This window comes from Taudactylus pleione, unplaced genomic scaffold (assembly GCF_031769625.1).
Source record: "Taudactylus pleione unplaced genomic scaffold, aTauple2 ptg000189l, whole genome shotgun sequence".
Classification (NCBI taxonomy): Eukaryota; Metazoa; Chordata; class Amphibia; order Anura; family Myobatrachidae; genus Taudactylus; species Taudactylus pleione.
The window spans coordinates 18,924,314-18,947,945 of record NW_028284591.1 but is presented as its reverse complement, the minus strand read 5'-3'; the positions used below and the strand labels follow the sequence as shown (position 1 = coordinate 18,947,945).

The 23,632-nt window shown below is 41.7% G+C and overlaps 1 pseudogene; it reads left to right on the top strand.

The window, feature by feature from the left end:
- The window catches only part of LOC148519564 (uncharacterized), an 80,677-nt pseudogene extending 62,863 nt beyond the window's left edge, over positions 1-17,814 (top strand).
- Positions 17,815-23,632: the final 5,818 nt, after the last annotated feature.

Genomic DNA, 23,632 nt, shown 5'->3' with positions numbered 1-23,632 from the left:
AAGGAGTCCTCTATGCAGGAGAGGGACCCAATAACCTAACTGTGTCACAGTATGGTGGAGAATGCGGGCACCCACACACACTGAAGTTGCAGCGAGAGGAAAACTTTCCATTTAAAAATTAAAGGGACAGACACCCAATTTGTGAGTGTGGAAATAACACTGTGTCCTTGGAGTCCCATAGAGGAGGCGTCAGCCAATGCTCAGAGAGGCAAGGTTCAGCTTCCAACCTACACCCCAGGACAAAATGGAGGACATTATTAAGGCCTTGCTCCAAGCTACAACAGCTCAGCAGGAATCTACCAGAGCTCAGCAGGAGATGAACAAACTTCAGCAGGAATCTACCTGGGCTCAGCAGGAATCCACCATGGTGCAACTGTTGACCTTGGAGGCTGCCCAGAGGCAGCAACAGGTCGCCATCGAGGAAACCTGCCAGGCCATAAAAAAGGTGGTACAGCACCTGGTTGCCCACCCCAGTCACTTCCTCCAAAAGATGACTTCGGGCGATCATGTGGAGGCCTATCTCGCCACATTTGAAAGAACGGCCGAAAGGGAGAGTTGGCCCATGGAGCAGTGGGCAAGTCTGGTGGCACCTTTTTTGTCTGGGGAGCCACAAAAAGCATATTTAGACTTATGCCTGGCTGATGCCAAGGACTATAAAAATCTAAAACAGGAGATCCTAACTCACTTGGGAGTCACCACCTTTGTTCGTGCCCAATGGGTCCACCGCTGGGAGTTCCATATGGAAAAGCCTCCACGTTCACAGATGCATGACCTCGTCCATCTGTCCTCAAAATGGCTACAGCCCGAGATGCTGACGGGACCACAGATCGTGGAAAGGGTCGTGATGGACCGGTACCTGCGATCATTACCTGTGACTCTGCGCAAGTGGGTGAGCCATGCAGACCCTAAGTCCGTGGACCAGTTGATCGAGCTGGTGGAGAGGTATGTGGCGGCTGAGGAGCTGAGGAGTATGCCCCACCGAGCCCCGATGGTGCACCGGCGAACTCCCACAGACACTGGTAAGACTGTTCCAGGGGAGAAGGGGGCTGGGCGGTGGAATGTACCTAAGACTGAGGGTGTAGAACCTGGAGACAGGCCTGCCAGGCCAGGAAGGTTCTTGCCCCGTAAACGACTAGACATTAATATGATTTAGTGTTTTCGGTGTGGTGACTTCGGCCATATTGCCGCTAATTGTTCACTTACAACTGAACCTATGCAATGTGATACTGCTCATGTCTACCGCAGGGCGTCTTTCTTTGCACAGACAGCCTGTACGGCTGACTGGCAGGCTGAGACTGATAAGCACATGTGTGTACTCACTGTAGATGGCAACCGAGTAGAGGCACTGTTAGACTCTGGTAGCTTGGTGACACTTATAAAAGCTGAGCTGGTGAACCCCTTGCGGCGTGAGGGGAAAACTGTTGGTGTGACCTGCATACATGGGGATACTCGATATTATGTTACTGCCGAGGTGAACATCGAGACACCATGTGGTTCAGCTTTAGTTTCTGTGGGTTTGGTGCATGGTCTGATGTACGATGCAATATTGGGGAGAGACATTGCTCACTTCTGGAAGTTGTGGGAAAGCCATTTTGTTCCAGAAGTGAACAACCCCGATCCATTTGAGAAGGTTGTCAATGTAGTGGAGGAGGGAGTTTCTTCTGAGTCAGAGTTATTCCCTTTTTCTACTATGATTGGCGAACTAGAGAATGCGGAGCGTGACGGTGGCCTGCCAACTGATGTGCCTCCCATTGAGGTTGGAAGTGTTGTTGGGCCAGTTGATCATCTGCCTGATTTAGAGGTCAGAAGAGAGGTCTTTGCCGTGGAGCAGTTGAATTACCCTACTTTGGTAAAAGCCAGGGAGAATGTAAAAGTAGTTGATGGTAAACCCATAGACCCTGATAGTCCTTTGTCCTATCCCCACCTGGCAATGTGTCAGGATTTGTTATATCAGGTGACTAAGAAGGGGGAAGATTTTGTGGAACAACTAATAGTTCCCAAAGCCTACATAAGAACTGTGTTGGATCTGGCCCATGGTCATATAACGGCAGGCCATCTAGGGGTAGAGAAAACCACTGAGCGAATAATGCAGAGGTTTTTCTGGCCCGGGCTCCATAAAGAGGTATCTGACTTTTGCGTATCCTGCCCTGAGTGTCAGTATCATGCTCCCAGGCCACATTTTAAGGGTCCACTAGTTCCATTGCCTGTTATAGAGGTGCCGATAGTGAGAGAGCACCTGGAACAGGCTCAACAGGCACAGCAGAGGGTATACAACCGCAATGCTCGGTTACGCAGCTTTGCTCCTGGGGACAGAGTGTTAGTGTTGGTTCCCACTGTGGAAAATAAAGTTTTGGCTAAATGGTAAGGGCCCTTTGAAATCTTAGAAAGAGTGGGACAGGTCAATTACAAAGTTTACCAGCCAGGGAAAAGAAATCCGGAACAGATATACCATATAAATCAGTTAAAGCCCTGGAAAGATAGAACGGTACTGTCGGCCGTCCGAGCCCCTCCAGTAAGTCCAGGGCCCTTAGTTCCTGAAGTGACAGTGGCAAAAACCCTGTCGGCAATTCAACAACAAGAGGTCAAGGAGTTTCTGATCAGAAATAGGGTGCTGTTCTCTGACGTACCTGGGAAAACCTCGGTCGTTAAACATGACATCATCACTGACCCAGGGGTTAAAGTTAATCTAAAGCCCTATAGGTTACCTGAAGCACAAAGAGAATCGGTGTCGAAAGAAATTAAAAATATGCTATAGTTAGGGGTTATTGAAGAATCACATAGTGATGGTCAAGTCCCATTGTGTTGATTCCAAAGCCCAACGGGAGTGTGTGTTTCTGCAATGACTTCCGAAAGTTGAACAGTGTTTCAAAATTCGGTGCCTACCTGATGCCACAGTGGAGAAGGAGGCGTTGGCCATAAAGTGGGCGTTAGGTGCTCTCAGGTACTACTTGGTTGGAAGAAAGTTCAAATTGATCACTGACCATGCCCCTTTGAAGTGGATGTCCAAAAATAAGGACAGTAATGCGAGAATTACGAGATGGTTCTTGGCGTTTCAAACTTTTGAATTTTCAGTGGAACACAGGCCAGGGGGCCTGTTGTCTAAAGCAGACGCGTTGTCATGCGTTCATTGTTTGGGGGCTTCAGTTGTTCCGCCCCATAGGTCGAAACAAAGGGGGGGATATGTGATAGGATCACTGGTAAAGTGGTCTGTGACAGGGACATTTATCCCAGATTCCTGTCTTATGTGTTTTAAATCCCCAGGAGAAAGTCTGCAGGGTAGCAGGCTTGAGTCTCGGCTTTTTGAAATGCTGGTTTGGGACCTGGGGGTTGTGGGTGAGAGGAGAGGGAGGGCTCCACCCACGGCCACTCCAGGTTTTGGTTCTCGCAGCCTGGTAACAGGCTTGTTAGGGTTTCCACCTGAGAGTGGCCAATATAAGCCTAGTATGTTTAGGGCTGAGTGTCTCACCTGGGAGAGCAGGCAGGGAGTTTGCTCAGAGACACTTGAAAACCTATTTGTAAGTACTGTGCTGTGCCTTTGTTGCTGGCAAGGGCATTAGGCCCTGCCAGGTTCTTGTAGTGAGGGAAGTCACTTGTGAAGTTAGTGCCCCGACAGGGCTAGGATTTATGTTTGTTTTCTTTATGTTATTTCTGACATTGTACAATAAAGACTGGCGCCGACCAGCTTGTACTCGAATCCAGTCTGGCGTACTGTTTCCCAGCTGCTGTGTGTGAAAGGAAGGAGTCCTCTACCCAGGAGAGGGACCCCCTAACCTAACTGTGTCACAATATATATATTATATATACATACAGTATGTGTTTGTGTATTGAGTACAAATGTACATATAAAGCAAATGTACACTGCTGTCATATCCAAAAGCAAGAAAAATAAATATGTATGCTCGCAGATCAATGTGCCTGAAGGTGGGTTATCTCCTTCACTTTTAAAGACAGGGATCTTCTTGTATGTGTTTTGGCATGTAAACTGTTTCTATATATTCACTAATATATTTATTTTTTTGCTTAAGGCCATGGATACATACAGTATTCATACAGTATCTAAAACATTTACAGTAACTAAACATTTGCCCTTCTGTTCCACAAGAGTTTTCTGTCCTCCCTGAGCTCGCCTTAGGACACCTGCATTACGGTTTGACAGGTGTACCGCCCCAGGTACCCATGCATTTATTTTTTAGACCATAGTCTTCTACTAAATCAAAAACTAAATTCAGATTATGTTAACCCATCTCCAGTGTCTTTGAGCCATCTGTTAACCTTATGAATTAGGCCGTATGTCACAGAAATATGCATACAGTTTCTTGGAATTGGGCTTTATTTTGTCAGTTTTATGATATGCTTTTGTCTTTTTACATGCCAGCTGCTAATTAGTACCCATCAAAGAAACATCATATTAAAGATGCAGTTTCATCAACGAGGAACCAAAAATTCTGCCATGTTACTGCTTCCACATAAGAAAAGAACAGGACTTCCATGTGTACGGCAAATCAACAAATTAAAAATGTGTTATTTTCTTTCTAATGTGTCCATTTAAATTGATCCACACAGACATCCATTACAAAAAAGAACAACATGTTGGCAAAAGGTAAAGAAATAAAATCGACAGCAAAACTTGGTTATAATGTTGTGTTTACGTCCTGTTATAATCCCATTTAAAAACAAAAAAAGTGTAACTTTCCAGTGATTGAAGCATGACTGGGCCTTAACACGGAAATCAAGTGGGGACAGAAATGTCTGTGATAGGAAGTTAATTTATACAAATATTTTCTTTCATTTCCAAGGCAGCAACATCCTCAATTCTATAATTCTTTAAAGAACATTTTTACCATCAAATATTGGTAAGTTTTGGCTTCTTACCCCACTAATAGATAATATTACCATGGTGATACCCACTCAAGAAAAGGGGCTTATGTAGATATATATGTGTAGCCTCATGTCAGTATGGTGCCCTGTAGTGTTCCATTAAGGGAGGCAATCAGGAAGCCGACTGCCTAAATACCGGCAGCCGGCTTCCCGTCTGTCTTAGCCCGGCATGGGTGAAATGCCGGGCGTCTAGATATAGACGCCCGCATTTCCCCGACGCCGGGAGACCGGCGCCCGGCATCACGATCGTAGTGATGCAGGGCACCGCGAGCAGACAGCCGCGGGGGACAGAGTTAGGTTTAGGGCTCCCGGGGGGGACTTAGGGTTAGGCACCCCCCTGGGAGGGTTAGGGTTAGGCTAGGGGGAGGGAGGGTTAGGGTTAGGCACCCCCGGGGGGGACTTAGGGTTAGGCACCCTCCCGGGGGACTTAGGTTTAGGCAGCGGGGTGTGGTTAGGGTTAGGCACTTAGAGGGGGGATTAGGGTTAGGCACTTGGGGGGGAAGTTAGGGTTAGGCACCCCTAAGGAGGGTTAGGGTTAGGGGGGTTTGGTTAGGTTAGTGGATACTTACCTATCCACGATCAGGATTTCTAGTGCTGTCAGGCTTCCGCTGCGTCGCACTCTGCTTCTGTCGGGCTGCCGCTGGCGGGAATCGAACCGCCGGCCATGCGGCCGACGGTATTTCATACCAATTCCTCCATGATTACAGTGTACCATTGCATACGTGGGGCACACATAGCTGAGAATACTGCATAATTCCCTTTTCCTTCCCCCTACTCCCTCGTCTGTTACAGCTGTGGTGGAGTCATAAGCACCTGGTAGAAAGACCTAGAACCCGCTATCGCTGCAGATGGGAAAGACAGTTATTTCCGATAATGCAACTAACATTGTATGAGCATTACATCTTTGTTATTTTGAACACGTACCATGTTTTGCGCACACAATATACTTGGTGGTTCGGAATTTCTTAAAAAACTGACAGGTGAGTGCAGGAGATTCTGACTATGAGCTAAAAAGTTCTGCATTCAGCAATCACCTGTAGAATATTGCAGCGACTGCAACAACAATATAATTTGAGATGCCAACAACTTCTGCAAGAGATGGGATTCCACCCTTTAATGTATATGCTACACAGGGATAGATTAAGGCTTGTGGGGGACCCAGGGCAACAAAGTTGTGGGGGCCCCCTCCAAGCCACACAGAGCCTACCCCCCTCCCTGAAAGCTCCACACAGAGCCTACCCCCTGGCCACATGAAGACAGGGGAAAACATATGATTTTTTTTTTCTTGGGGGGGGGTCCTGAATATAAATTATATATATATATATATATATATATATATATATATATATAATCAATCAAACATTCACACATAAACAGTATATGCACACTAATACATATATACAGATTAACACATGCACACTAAAACATATACACATACACACTAACACATACACAGTATACACATAACATACTGTATACAGCATGACACATATACACACAGAATCAGATACACACACAAACACTGAAACATTACACAAACATACCTTCACTTGATGCAGCAGCTGCTGCAGGACCAGTCCTGGTTGCAACAGGGGCCGGGCACCTCTTTCCATTAGGCCATGCCCCCTGGATGTAATGCAGTAATTTGTGAGTGTATGGGGACGGGGCTTGTAGTATTGGCTCCGCCCTCCGATGTGTGTTATGAAGGGTTTCAAAGTACACAGAAACCCCCCTGCATCCTCTACCGTGGACTCTGTGGATCTGGCCCCTCTCCTCCCTAGAAGAAAGCTGATGCAGCAGCACTAACTGTGCTGCTGCATTCAGTAGAACAGCCGTTGCTGCTAAGACTCAACCCAGGAACAGGTGTCGCTGGACACCTGTTCTCTGCAGGGTCACATCGACCCTGTGTGGGGGCCCCTCTTTGTGTGGTGGTCCCGGGACAACCGCTCCTGTTGCCCATCCCTTAATCCGGCCCTGATGCTACAACAACTGGAGGAACAGCAACAAGCCATCCAAACGTACATATCAAACCATGAGAAAGCTTTACCAAGAGAGACACTGGTGATGATGATGAGTCAACTCAGTGCACCAATATGAAACATTTTGACATTTGGTTAGGCTTAAATGAATTGCACACATATATTGGCACCTCTACAATCTGATAGAGTGAGCATTAATAGAATGGTGGATGATTTTTTTAATGATACTGTACACATTAGCAAAATAAGGCAATTTGGAGCCCCATGTACTAACTAGTTTTGCTTTACTTAAACTGCACATCCTTCAGTGTGTACTCGGAAAGAGTGTTTAGCATAGCCGGGAACCTTGTGAGCGATCAGCGTAGGCAGCTACGACAAAAAAAATTGGGAAAACTGATGTTTATAAAAATTAACTACACATTCTATGAGGAAGAGCTTGGCTGCCAATTACAGCAAAGTACAGAGACTTCTTTAATGAGGGATTACAGTATGGATGAGATATAATTGTGTGGCAATGATATTAACACATATGAGGGTAAGGATAGGATGATATTTACATCTTCCAACTATGACAATGATTAACAACATTGTTAGCTTTCTCAAGCCCATTGGTAGCTTGGTTTTTGGGGGTCCCTAAAAACCAAGCACTTCAGCCATCAAAGTGGCAGTCCCTCTCACTGAAGTGCATATGTTTTGTTTCCTTCTCCGTATTAGAGGTGGGAGGGAGTCATTAGCAGCTGGCAAAAAAACCTAGAACCCGCTATCACTGTGGATGGGAAAAGCAGTCAGCATGAGATATAAGAGTGGTCACTCACCATTAGGTGAAAGAGCTGAGGTAACCATACCTGTGAAATAGAGCTGTGCAAGTGTAGTGCCATCAGGGCAGCTGTGCACAGGCATGACTGAGGAATGCGGCTGTGGGAGATGGAATATCGGCATGCATAACATAGGCAGAGCGGAGACCAGTCCATAAAGTCTCCCCTTCATGGTAGAGTATGTGAAGGGGCAGGTCTAAGGTAGCAGCACCAGTATAGCAAGGGGAGTTGAGCTACTCCTCATTGGTGGTGGGTGGAGCAATGCCAGATGCCAGCTATCAGTGGTGGGCACTGCTCAGACCCAGCAGCTGACAGTTCATCAATGCAGACCAGAAGAAGCAGCTGCCTCAGGTCCTAAAGAGAAAGGAGTCACCAGAGAGGCTGGAGTAAAAAACAGCATCCAGCCTCATACACACATTCTACACTTTCAGAAAATCAGTGCAGCACCACAACAGAGGTATTGGTTAGTTCTGATATTCATTGCAGTTAATCCACAATAGAGATTGAATACTTATTCTGCAATCAACTTTTACCATCTTTGACGACTAAGCATATACAGTTCACTACTGTTTACTCAGATAAATGGGTAAATTTACTAAAGTGAGAGTTATTATAAGTGAGTTTTAGAAGAGATGTTGCCCATAGCAACCATTCATATTTTACTTAACATTAACTAGTGTGAAAGTCTATAATAATTTATAGTGTTTATTTAAAACATACTGTATGATTCATCAGAAAAAGCCATTTTCCTTTACACAAATATCATGAGATTGAAGCACATTACGGTATACTGAACGAGCAGTTACAAGACAACAGCAGCTGAAGGATCCCAGAATAGGATACTAAGTCTGGACACTGTGAAAAAACGACAAACTGAAGATGCATTGACACATACTATGTACTTGTTAAAATCAATCAAATGTATTCTATTCTGTCAAACCATTTTTGGCAAATGTCTGTGACAGCAGTTTTCTGAACTTATAAAAGTCGGCTCAAAGAGGATGTACCTCTGAGAGCTAAGTGCAAATCACCACAGTGTGTGTTGAGTTTCCTTATCTTCCCAGCCAGCTGTAAGGAGAATTGGTGGAGCACAGGAGTAGTGGTTTGCATACCGTGATCCAGGGGTAGAAAGCCTCGTCACCCCAACATTTCTGGGGGCTCATCTGGGATCCCCAACTTCCTGTCTGTACTGACAGATATCCACTTTAAAATTTGGAACTGCAGAAGCAAATTCCGATTGGTGAGTATTGAAAAATAAATGCGCATTTGCGCTTTTCAATGCTCTGTTCTGCGCTTCCTAATTAGTATTGTGGGGTTCAGTATGGATGGGCTAATCGGGGATCTATGAATGTATTGTATGCCAAACCTGCTCTTTAAAGTATAAGTTGTCTTGTCTTGAAGTGAGTGAAAGGAGTGTGATTGTATGTGTGCTAACTGTGAGATGTATATAAAGGAACCAGATCTTTAAATGGTCAACCAAAGACTGCACCTCTCACCTGCTATTAGTGGCTTGTCCTGTCATTTGAGACGTGTGATCCCTGGGTTGAGACATTCACTGATCTCCTTGCTCTCATAGTAGCTGTAAAAAGTGACACCTAGCGCCTAAACACGGCAAAAGTGTTTAGGAGTGCAGAGAAAGGTGCCATTGACTTCACGTTTACTCGTTGGTACCCCTAGGGGCGCCTGGGGCTGGAGGGATGTACATGTTATTCTTGTGTGTAGCATGCCAGAAGGATTAGAACAGTGGGTCATAATCTGTGGGAGTGTTATAGTGACATTGGGAATATTGTATTGTCTTTTTAAGGACAGGGATAACAGGTCTCTAGAGTCTGATATATGATCCACATATAGCTAAAGTGTGAGGGGTGTACTTGTGTAGTGATATTACAGTAAACCAGATCATTTATAAGTCCTGATCTAATAGCTGTAATAAATCAGAGGATCCCTGTGGTATATGCTTGCCTCATAGGGTGTCAACATATTTGGCTACCAGGATAGATAATGACTGGGTTGGACTAATAAATTAGCTACCCAGTAATTTGTGCAGGGATAGTTCAGTAGTAGCTTGTGCAGTTATTAGGGGGTTGCCAGCTCATAGGCATTTGAAGCTGATAAGAAGTTTTGTTGTATAGTTACCCAGTAGGAACACAGGAATAAGTGAATGTTCTTTTGAATAAAATAAAAATTCCTCGGGATTCAGGAAAGACTAGGAGCGGTAACCCATAATAGGGGCTCAGGGCAGTACAGGCATGGTAAAACAATTACCATGTGCTCCTGCGGATCTAGTCAAATCCAGGGAGGGGAAAAGTGCACATAAAGATATTCAAAAGATACTACAGAAAGCAGGGATGCCCAGTGTGGGTTCCCTGGATCCTGTAAGATGGGAAACCTTTGCAAAAGAAAACAAGGCTTGGATAGAGTGTAAGAAAGTAGGCAAGCAAGAATAGGCTTGGTTAAAGGTAGCCAAAGACATACATAAAGAACAGGAAGTAACACAAGACACTGAGTTTATGGAAGATTGTGGTCCAAATACTGTGAGGCCTGTCCCAGTGATCCCTTTTGTAAATCAACAGGCATCACAAACAGCCCCTGATTTAAGCCCAAAATACCCAAGTTTGGCTCCATTTACCACACTTATCACCAGTTACATCACCAGCTCCTCCACTGCCTTATGCAGGAGGAAATTTCAGCCCCATTCCCATACAAGGGTGGGCAGTTACCTTAATGCCTTGGAAGTTTAATAAAAACAGACACAGGACACAGGTGTGCAAGAAGCCACAGGCAATAATGATGAACTTTGTGGCTGTGAACACTTGGGGGTGAACAGATGTATTTTCAAAAGGGACAGGTCCACCCCCATAGCAAAACACATCTATAGAAGCTTATCCTGTAACTACACAGGAGGTGTTTGAACCAAGTCCCCAGAATGCAGTAGTTATGATAAGAATAAGAACCCAAATTCAGTATAGACCCTAGAGATAATAGGAAAGTATCTCCAGAAGAAGCAAAAAGGAAAGGGTTATGTTTCTTCTGTCATAAAGCAGGGCACATGATAAGGGATTGTCAGAAATATAAGTAATGGGCAGAGAAAAGGGAGCAATTTGGAGTAAGGGTTCAAACAGCACATAGCCCATAGGAAATAGGCTGTCCAGTGTCAGGTCCCCCACAATCCATTATTAATACCTCAGATCCCAAGGGAATAATACAATTTACACTACCTGGGGGGAACAAATTGACTGTATAATAGACACTGGCGCAAGCCATACCATTTTAAGGGCAGAAGATGTTCCCAAGAAATATGTAACAAATCAGACAATTCCTGGAACAGGACTAACAGGATATAATGTATCCTTACATGTTAGAAAGCCCATAAAAGTTGCAGTGGGGTCAGCAGAAATGAAAGTCCCTGTAGAATTCCTGACCTCCACATCCTATCCAGTTGATTTGTTAGGAGCAGATATCCTTAAGAAATGATAAGCTACCGTTGAGTACAGGGATGGTAATGTAATACTGAAAGGAAGCACAGGGCAGGATCTTCAATGTCAGCTAGCAGCAGCAATATATTTGCTGTAACACCAGACACAGATAGTAGTGATGATCCCTGACTGGCTTTCAGAAGTCCCTAAAAAAATTATGGTCTAAAGGTAAAACAGATGTGGGATTACTGGATGTACAACCTGTTACACTCACCTTAAAACCAGGTGTAGTGCCAGTAAAGATTAAATAATACCCACTGACCAGAGATCAGGAAAAGGCCATACAGCAGCAGATTGCTGCATATCAGAAAACAGGGGTTTTAAGAGAATGTAGGTCCCCATGGAGCACCACTTTATGTCCGGTAAAAATGAAGGTGGGGCAGATGGTAAACAGGAATACCGGATGGTGCATGATCTAAGAGAGGTAAACAAATGGTTGGTGGTGGACGTACCTATAGTGCCTAATCCACTAACCTTATTAAACCAAATACCAGCAACAGCAACTCATTTTACAGTAATAGACTTGGCTAATGTATGTATTTATTTATTTTTTGTTCTGTACCTCTTACATCAGAGTGTCAGCTTTATTTAGCTTTTACAAGTATGGGCAAACAGTATTGCTGGACTAGATAACCCTAAGGAGGGGCAACATCTCCATCTGCATTTACAGAGGCAATGTCCATCATACTGCAAGGGTGGAGACCACAGTTTGAGAGCACCCAGTTGTTGCAGTATGTGGATGATTTGCTCCTGTGTGCAGAGGGACAGTGTCAAATTGAAACCAAATCATTACTTATTTTTCTGTGTGAACAACATTGCAGAGTGTCAATAGAAAAATTGCAAACAGCTCAAGCACAAGTTACCTTTTTAGGACATTGTATTTTTCAAGGTACAAGACATTTGACACAAGATAGGTTATCAGCTATACAGAAAGTGCCAGAGCCCACTACCACCAGAAGCATTTTTAGTTCTAACAGGGTATTCATGGAATGGATTGCCAACGCATCCCTCATAATGCAGCCCCTCTATGATGCATTGACAGATACAAAAGACAAAACAGTAATATTAACATCAGAACAGAAGAAAGCTTTTATACAGATAAAAACTGCAGTTACCCAAGCACCAGCACTAGGATTACCCAGATATGACAGGCCTTTTATGTTATTCTGTCATGAAACACAAGGACATGCTGAAGGGGTATTAGTGCAGGAACATGGGGGTAAACAACGGCCCCTTGCACATTATACATTGCAGCTTGATAGTATAACCAATGGAGCACCCTCTTGTATAAGAGCAGTAGCAGCTGCAGCTATGCTTAAAGACAAGGCAGTAGATTTAGTGCTGGACCACTCATTGATCATACAGGTTCTACACTCAGTAACAGAAATACTTAACCAGGCCAGAACTAAGCATCTTTCTGCAGCCAGGTTAACTAAGTTTGAGGTAGCCCTACTAAGCCCTACCAATGTGACCATTAACAGGTGCACGGTGTTGAATCCTGCTACGTTGTTTCCAATGCAGGATTCAAAAGAGGGGAATAGTGAGGGAGGCATACATACACCTGTTGATAACATACCAGGTAATGGCAATAATGAACACAACAGTGAGGATGATGAGGGGGATAATGTACTGCAAATACAGTCACATAAAAACACAAATCAAATTTTTTCTGACCATGATTGTCTTGAACTTATGAAAATGGACATGAAGGAACTAGAAAATGTAACAGATGTTCCCTTATCTAATTCAGACTGGGAATTGTTTGTAGATGGCTTTAGATATTATCATGAAGGGTCCCCAAGAACAGGGTATGCAGTCACCACCTTAGATGAGGTATTGATTCAGCAACCACTCCCACCTTCCTGCTCAGCACAGGAAGCAGAGTTGAGGGCATTCACTGAGGCATGTATAATGGCTGAAAATCAGACAGCAAACATTTACACTGACTCCAGGTATGTCTGGGGTGTGGGCCCATGATTTCAGGCCTATTTAGAAGAGTAGGGATTTTATGGGCTCGGCTGGTAAAACCATATAAGCATGCTGAGCTCATTAGATCACTGTTTGCAGCCTTACAGCTTCCAAGTAGAGTAGCCATTTTAAAGGTGCAAGCACACACCAAGGAGAAAACAGCTGAGGCCAAGGGGAATGCCAAAGCAGATGCTGCGGCTAAGCAAGCTGCCCTGTTACCTATCCCAGCCCTCTATGGTATAGAAACAGACACAAAAAAAGACCCCTTGGACATACAGGCTTTACACCAGTTTCAAGAACAAGCCATAGAAGACGAAAAGAGAGGCTGGGAGAAAGAGGGAGCCACCTGTGTTAATATGCATTGGGCTAAAGCCACCAGGTGGTGCCTCCCAAGGGCCTTATATCCCCTGATGACCCAGCTGGCCCACGGTCCAGTGCATAATTCAAAGGAGGCCATGGTAAACACGGTGCTCCAGCACTGGATAGCACCAGGCTTTAATGCAGCAGCTACAGCATGCGTAGCATCATGGCAGGTGTGTGGGAAACACAATCCAGGACAGACAGTAAAAGTACCACAAAGGCATACACCAAAGCCATTATACCCATTTCAGAGACTGCAGATAGACTATATTCAGTTGCCTAGGGTGGGGACATATGAGTACACCCTCGTTTGTACAGACCTCTTCTCTAACTGGCCAGTGGGCATGTAGATACTAAATGATACCCTCAAACTAAAGATACAAAAGATTATGGCACAGGCAAGCAAAGACATGGGTGGACTGTCTGTCCATAGCTTTATATTCAGTAAGAACCACCCCCAGTAAGAAACATAAGTTGTCACCTTATGAGATACTATTCTTAAGACCTCCTAAGACAGGGTGTTAGTTTTCCCCAACAGTTGCAGCACAATCATGCAGATTTAACACACTATGTAGCTACTCTTTGTAATCAAGTGAATAACATCCATTTTTTAGTTTTATCCTCCCTTCCAGACCCAGAAGCGGTACCTGGTGTACATTCATTGGAACCGGGCGATTGGGTATACACTAAGAGACATGTCAGAAAGTCTCTGGAGCCAAGAGTTGATGGTCCATATCAGGTTCTGTTGACTGCACCAACTTCAGTGAAAATTGGAGGAAAGAGCACGTGGATACAAACCTCACATTGCAAGAAGTTGACGGTCAAGATTGAACCACCTTCATGAATCCTTTTTGCATGATAATGTTGGCTATACTTAGTCTAATGGTATTGCACACACACCAGGGGACAACAGGAGGACAAATAGAGTACTCTAGGGTAGTCTGTGGTAACCAGACTTACCAGTTACACAGATTTAATGTAACCTGGTCAGGAGGTTCAATATATTTAAAAAGTTTGGGACAATATAATATAAGGCATCTCTACTGGGCACCAAGAGAGCATGATAATATTACTATCATAAGTGGAATAAAAATTAAGTGTTGTACTGATAAGTTTACGGGTTATAAAGAATTTAAGAAAATGTGGATATAGGGAATTCAGTGTGTCAATAGTACGGACCCTGGTATACCCATAGGAAACTCAACAACTATAGAAAGAGGTGTAGTGCTAGTTTGCACTAATACCACGCAATTACCAAATAATTCAGTAATAATGACAAGGATGTACGTCCTAAGTAGCAAGCCTACTATAAGAAATGACTCACTAGTTAAAGTTCCCCCCACTTGTGTAAAAGTGGGTACCAAAAGACAAACCACTATATTAAGATTTAATGTTTCTTTCCCCCAAGATCCAAAATGCTATAGCAGACAAAAGAGAGAATGATATGATACATTGTTAGGAGCATCAGGTACAGGTATAGGGTTACTTAATGGTATAGATACAGAAACTTTAGCCAGCAAAATGAGTAATGCAGGAGAAGATATGAAATGATTAGTTACAATGCAAGCTATATGGATGCCTACAGTATTTACCCCATTACAGGCCAGTATATCTTGGGATAATGAATATTTACTGGTTCAATAGCACATTCTTTAACACACTTTACCTGTCAACAAATTTTTCTGAACTGTTTAATTGGACTGATTGTTCTCTCAGAACCATGCATCAAAATATGCAAAAGGGTAAAGCACAAACACAGTTAATGACAGGTAACGAACAAGTATACAGAAGGATGTTTAATATATCTTCTTTGTTATGGATACAAATTCAGGGAAAGAAGATTTTGTGTATTGATAACTTTTGCACGGGTGAAGTTCATGTGTATAATGTCAAACAGAAACAGGTTATGTGTAAGTACATCATCTTACCAGTTCCCTTGTAGACAGCTACTGGAGGCACTCAGTTGTGGACTCCCCAGATGAGAGGTACACACAGACACCAGTAATAGGACACATGACTTATCCCTATTCACTGATACCAATGATGGATTAGTGTGTCCTCAGCAGACACAGCTATATGAGCCTTGTTAGAACACCCAACCAGTGTATGCAACTGGGAATTGCATGATAAAGAGGTGGATATGTTTATAGAGGTAGAGCCTCAGGTTGTATGCCTAGTCAAATATGGTATGAATACAACTTCCCTCTATAATTTACCAAATCCTTTTTCTGGATGCTTATTTAACGTTACACACCTCAGGTTGAAGAACACTACTTATGTGACCTATGCGAGACAAGAAGATGTACAGTTTGAATTTCAGGTGACTGAGATACCTCCCCATAACCTTACAGTTAATCTCCAAAGTATCATTAATGCCATCAATAATACAGGAAAACTTGCTCACCACTTACAGAAAGTAAACTATTCTGCCCATCATCCACAAATGCAGACAGTTGTAGAAGCAGAGAAATTAGTGGAAGTAGCACACAATTAAAAGATAATTTACAGCACCATTGGTGGTATGTGTTCACAGGTAACTCACCTTCAGTCAAAAGGATGTTTAGTGGTCTCATTCACCCAGTAATCATTATAATCATTATATTAATTTTGCTCATTTTGTGGAATTGCTATCTATCTTATGATTTTAGGAAAATGGTAAATAAAGCATCTGCACCGGTAGGGACTCTCTCTGTCACACATAAGAAGAGTGCCTCCGAGTGGGAAGAGTGTTTAGCATGTGAAAGAATTACATTGATCACACCTGAGAAGAAATGTGTTTTCTGTAGTACTGATGTTGGAAGAAACCCCTCTTTCTAGGGAAAGATGCGCCGGGATTCTTGGTATTCTAGTGATGAATGATGCTTGCATCTACTTGCATAGGGTGCCTATGGAAGTAATATAGTCACTATGAAAGCCATGACTCCAGTACGGGAAAGATAGTATGTTTTAATAAAAAAAGGGGATTGTGAGAGTCTATAATAATTTATAGTGTTTATTTAAAACATACTGTATGATTCATCAGAAAAAGCCATTTTCCTTTACACAAATATCATGAGATGGAAGCACATTACGGTATACTGAACGAGCAGTTACAAGACAATAGCAGCTGAAGGATCCCAGAATAGGATACTAAGTCTGGACACTGTGAAAAAACGACAAACTGAAGATGCATTGACACATACTATGTACTTGTTAAAATCAATCATATGTATTCTATTCTGTCAAACCATTTTTGCCAAATGTTTGTGACAGCAGTTTTCTGAACTTATAAAAGTCGTCTCAAAGAGGATGTACCTCTGAAAGCTAAGTGCAATTCACCACAGTGTGTGTTGAGTTTCCTTATCTTCCCAGCCGGCTGTAAGGAGAATTGGTAGAGCACAGGAGTAGTGTTTTGCATACCATGATCCAGGGGTAGGAAGCCTCGTCACCCCAACACTAGCACCTTCTAGAAGACAATAGCTAGAATCTAATTGGTTGCTATGGGCAACATCTCTTCTAAAACTCACTTCTAAAAACTCTCACTTTAGTAAATTTACCCCAAAGAGACAACAGCTGATGAGAGAGGCAGATTTATAAACTAGATTTAGCTATTTGTAATATTCCCCATATGAAGTATAGCCATACTCCTTAGGTGAGGAGTGCTAACCATGTTTAACAGCAAAAGCAACAAGATTTAATTGGCACCAGACAACAGTTAGAGACTAAAACATGCTACTGTTTTAATATAAAGCTCAGTACATAGACTATCAGGTGGTAGTCTAATACCAATTGTAAAGTTGCAACTACTCAGAGATGACATTGCATTTGAATAGAGGGTTACTTCCATTGATTGTAGACACAGATAGCTGCTTTTGGAAACAAACCTGCCAGTTCATAACACTGAAACCTATTTCAGAGTTATTAGAAAGGAGCCCAGATCTGTTACCATCTAGAGACTTGTTTTACCATATTACCTTGAAGTTCTAATCAGCTTTTGACAAATTTAACCCATTACTAATACCTACACCCAAGTGATTCTACGGCAGTGAAACAATAACTTTTAGTACCTGTCTGAGTTGAAAAAGCTCACCTTATGAATCTGGGTTCTTAGGCTTTCAGTATATATACACCAAAATTTAAACTTGCCAGAGAACATTATTTTTTGTGAGGAGTCATAAATTATTTTGTGTGGGCAGATCTATATCTGATATGTTAACTATTAGTACAAAAAAAAAGCTTATAATTATTGTGTTGTCTAAATATATTATATTGTGTAATGTATTATTGCTAACTATATGCAAGAGAAGATCCAGAATTACCAAAGAGTTCCAATTTAATAAAGTGAAGGTTATTGATTAATTTTGTCAATTATTGTGTTGGGTTGGGAACCACTTGCCTCTCTGCTGTGTGGAAAAAGGGATGAAATAACAGCACAAAGCGGCCCATTCTGAAGTTGGAAAAGAAGAGAATAGAGTTAATCCACTTCTCATTAATTCCAGCAAAATAATTTTGTGAGTAGGCATAGCAATTTCTTCCTGGCAAATACATAAGAAACAGGAAAAACCGGCATATGTCTGCAATTGCATGTATTTAGGTAAAACCTTCTGCCTATTTGTCTCATCTTCCATTTTTAAAGTATTAATAAAGTACATCACTGACAATTGATACCGAGGGGTAAATTTACTAAAGTGAGAGTGTTTAGAACTGGAGATGTTGCCCATAGCAACCATTCAGATTCTAGATATTATATTATAGAGGGTGCTAGTTAAATGTTAAGTAGAATCTGATTGGTTGCTATGGGCAACAACTCCACTTCTAAAAACTCTCACTTTAGTAAATATACCCCATAGGGTCAGCTAGAAACCATTTTAGTTTATACAGTAGTTTCAATATAATTTGACATGATAGGATGAGCAAGTAGCAGTATATTATTAGATACAGTCAAAGGTAGGAATGTTTTGTGAAAGATTTAGGAGGAAATGCATGAAAGCTTTTAAAAAGTGGAGAAGTTCTCCAAAGCAGTCAATTAGCTTCTAGCTGGCATTTTTATAGAATGTACTTGATAAATTCTAGCTAAAAGCTTATAGGTTGCTATGGGAATCTTCTCCACTGGTCCACTTCAGCACTCTGCTTCATTTTGACATTTCAACCATGTTGACTTTCTCATATTGATATGTCAACCTAGTATACCACACCCTGCAGAAACAGTTGTTTGTTGATACATGGGCAATTGCCATGTTAATTAGGGGGTAATCAGTAATATCAGGTCTAGCATGATATAGCAGATAACTTTTTAATGTAGGTAAAATCCTTGGCCAGGCCTTCTTGACATTCAATTAGAAATCTGTGAATTAACAAAAGTTTCAATGGTGGAAATTTTGACTTTCGTTTGCTCCTTCGGAGAAGGTGAAGACTAGGGAAAAAAATCCTTATTTTAATGTAAAAAATTCTCAGGACAAAGAGCAGTACCCTTGGCGCACCCATCCAAATTAATAATAATGTATTTAGAATTTAATTTTTAAATAGTAAAGTATAGCTATATAAAGACAGGTCATTTTTCATGTCATTCGATGAAGGACATGTATGTTGAGTTGTTAATTACTAAGGACAATGAACAATACTGAGGTTGTATTGATGGTAAATGGGTTTTTGAACTTGCTAATGGGACTTACAAGTGTTCCCCCCGTTATTTTACAAACTTTTACTTAAATCACTTTTATAACAGCCTCCAATGCTTAGACTATGGTCACTAACAGCCTCTTACACTGTCCTGCTATCTTATGTAATACTTTTTGGGCCCCCAAATGATTACCCCAATTCTTCATGCACTTTAGATACCTTGCAAGTCACAGAATTAACCTGCAAATTGCCATTTCTAATTGAATTGCATGAGAATTGGGAGTCTGCTACTTAATGCCATTAAGCATTTGTTAATGTAACTCAAGATCACACAGTACGGAACTTGCAGCTACACTAATTGAATTGGACCCTGAGGGGTATATTTACTAATGTTCGGTTTTGAGTTTTGTGTGAATTGCATTGGGTTTTCATTCGATTTTGCCTTTGGAGATTTACTAAAGGCAAAATTGAATGTCAAATTGAACATAAAATCGAATACCACTCAAATCCCACTCAAAATTGAACATCAGCAAAAAACATCAGTACTTTTAAATAGAACAACATATAAATCCCTTATTTACCAAATTTCAAATCGAACTCAAAATCGTATTTCAAATCCCGAAAATAATAATTCATGCTGGCGATTTTAGCATGAGCAGGTATGAATTGCACAGATGCATACATAAATCAGTGAGATCTGTGCATGCTTCTGTGTGTAAAAAGGATGTACAGTGTTAAAAAAAAAAAAAAATTATGTGGGGTCCCCCCCTAAAAGCACAACCAGTAGGAGTGTAATAAAGTTTTACTTTCACGGTGTGTGTGTCTTGTGTTTATTTTAATATTTCTTTTGCAGGTGAATTAGAGGTACCAGTGGGCCCTTAATGCCCCACATGCTGGTACTTGTGGTTCTCTAAGCATGTGGGGGAGGCTTGCTAAGAGCTCTAGTTCTACTGTAAAAGATTATGTTATTTTGTCTAATTTTATACACAATCAACCCAGCACCCACTGGCCAGGGGTGCTGAGGTTAGCCCTGTGCTATCAGCCCAGGTCTAGGGTGCCCTGGAGAAGGGGAAACCCTTTATTGGGGGTGTCCCCACCTCCCCAAGGATGCCCACTCAGGGCTGACTAGTCAGGTATAATGCTTTGGCTGGGGGAACCTGGTGAAGGTACCCCGGCTGTGGCATTACACCCCCTCTAGAAAGAGTACAGGGCTCGTTTTGGAAAATATGGGGGACCCCTATGTCTTTTGTCCCCCATATTTCTCTACCAGGACCGGCTCAGAAAAGCTTGGTGCTGGTTGTGCTTTTAGGGGGGACCCCACATCATTTTTTTTTAAAGAATTTTGGACTTTACATCCTTTTTACACACAGAACCATGAATGGATCTGTGTAATTCACACCTGCTCATGCTGAAAATTACAGCATGAAGCAAGACTATTATTTTGGGAATTTGAAGTTTGATTTGGTGTTCGATTTGGACAAAGGCATGCAAAATCATCAAGAAATCACTATTCAAAATCGAACCAAATCAAATTGTAATTAGAAAAATCTTCCAAAATTTAATTTTAGTAAATGTGGGATTTTGACAGTGATCTCTACATTCAATTTGATTTGATTTCAGGTGAGCTAGAGTAAATCGAACTTAAAATTGAATGCAAAATCGAACTTTGATTATACCCCTAAATCTTGCATAGGTTCTTGAGTACTTAAAGTTTAAACACTTGTAATATGTAACTTTTTTATGATAATAGCTTTCCCAATCATATAATGCCAGTTTTAGTATAATAATTAGTGGAATATGTTTGTATTCATTGAAGCATTGTAACTTGGAAGCCATACTACGTATAACAACTAATAAGATCTATAACATTCATATGCCAGTCTGGCTTCTGTACTTATTCGCACTTGATACTATTTGCCACTAAAATGCATATTTTTTTAAAATACTTTGAGTATCTTGATTTCATTTATGTAAATAGGAAACTCTGAAATTTACTCTTACATGTCATATGAACCATATAAAAATAGTCCATTTAAAAACAATTCTCTGTGTTCAGTTGAGCTTCTTTGGTCAGTGAAACCTCTGTAATACCCTAACTTTTGATATGTTTGATATCCCTCATTTACCCAGAGGTTGCCATTTTTCCACTACCTGTAATTTTAGCAAATGCAGAGGACACAGCAGCGCAGAGACCTCTGACTGATAATCACAGAAAAATAAAATAATGTATATTGCAAAAGTTTATGGAGTGCAGGCACAATGCATTAAATGTTAATCATTTTAATGCGGTCATCCTTTTAAACTGTGTTTTTTTTTTTAACACAGATTAATACTTTACTATTATCTATAACGATATTTTTGAAACCAACAATAGAGGAAAAATATTACCGACATTGCAAAGATATTCTTACTTTATCCATTTTATTCTTGGAAACATTTATACGTCCATTATTGTAGATTACTTTCTGGAACTATATTGATATAAGACAATAGAACCAGGTACTGTGCCGGAAATAGCCTCCATAAAAATGTTTTGTTACTTTTCTTATACATTTTCAGATTTATTTCTCAACACATTGCAAACCAGAAGTGCCAAATGCTAATTAGAGACCATCTAATGCACAGTGCATAAAATATTCAGATTTTCGACCACGAGGAGCTAAGAAGTGGATGTTTGCCACGTTACTCCAGTAACACAAAGCTCCATGCCAGAATACTGCTGACAGGTTCCTTCTCATTGGTGTTTCACAAGCTATTTAGTTATGATATTTGAAATATTAACATTCTGTATTTAGAAAACTTTCCACCATTGCATTTTGGAGAACAAGTAACGCTACTATTCATCATATTCATTTATTTCATATTTACCATATTTGATTAATGTAGAATGCTTTCTTGGCTAATATACGCTATAAAAGACAAACATAATGTAGTGCTGACTAGTCAATGACTAAAAGCCAAGAATTCATTAGCTATTTTTTTTTTAATGAATCAAGCTTTGTTTTAATAGGATATGATTAGCTTATCTCTGGGATATTGGGTCCCAATTATAAAGATCACTATTGGACATCAGAGTAGGGTAATTTGAGTGTTTAGATAAATTGCTGAACAAACACAATATCAGATAAACAGCAAAATAGAAAATGTGTCCTATGTCTGTATACAGTGTAATAGAAGTGTATTATGGTCATGTACAGCGGTCAGGTCATGTTGGGGGTGTAGTGTCCTATGTCTGTATGCAGTATAATAGATGTGTATTATGGTCATGTACAGTGGTCAGGTCATGTTGGGGGTGTAGTGTCCTATGTCTGTATACAGTGTAATAGATGTGTATTATGGTCATGTACAGTGGTCAGGTCATGTTGGGGGTGTAGTGTCCTATGCCTGTATACAGTGTAATAGATGTGTATTATGGTCATGTACAGTGGTCAGGTCATGTTGGGGGTGTAATGTCCTGTGTCTATATAGTGTGTAATAGATGTGTATTATGGTCATGTACAGTGGTTAGGTCATGTTGGGGGTGTAGTGCCCTATGTCTGAATATAGTGTAACAGATGTGTATTATTGTAATGTATAGTGGTCAGGACATGGTGGGGCTGTAGTGTCCTACTATAGGTCTGTATAGTGTGTAATAGATGTGTATTATGGTTATGTACAGCGGTCTGGTCACGTTGTGGGTGTAGTGTCCTATATCTGTATAGAGTGTGATATAATTGTATTATGATCATGTTCAGTGGTCAGGTCATGTTGGGGATGTAGTATCCTATGGATGTATAGGGTGTAGTAGGTATTACCGCTGGATACATGTCCGTCAGTTCAAACCCCGACAGCGGCAGCTCGGCAAGGGTGAAAATTCTGATCGTCCCTAAGGTAAGTATCGCTAACCTATTCCCCCCTAACCCTAACCCTCCCTTAGGGGTGCCTAACCCTAACCTCCCTCCCAAGTGCCTAACCCTAATCCCCCCTCTAAGTGTCTAAACCGAACCTTCTCTTCCCCATCGCCTAAACCTAAGTCTCCCGGGGGGTTGCCTAACCCTAACTCAGGGGAGTAGTGAGGGTGGTTCTGGTACAGAATGAGCTCCTGGCACCAAAATGGACCAAGGGCGCCATCCAGGGTTCTAGAATTCATGGCTGCTACTCTGTTTGATGGCCGCCTGTTAGTTTTATCTCGGTTTGTTTGCTCTATATCCTAAATACATTACGGATCAGAGATCCATTTCTACATTTCATGCTCCCTCAACCTCAGATTGCCTCATATCCAGCCCTCACTCCTCTGTTATCATCTTTTGTTACCTCACTTTTCCTATCAGATTGATTACATTCACTTCTCACCTCTTTAGTTTACTCCCCTATCTACCCTGTGTTTGGCTCTTTGCCCTGTCCACTCCTTTCTTATTGGCTTCTGTCACCACCCTTCTCTCCTTTCTTATTGGCTTCTGTCACCATCCCTCTCCTTTTCTTATTGGCTTCTGTCACCTACCCTCTCTGATCTGCACTTACCTCTCCTCTTTGATCCCCTCTCACCTTCTCTCCTCATTCATTCATTATGCTTCAAAGG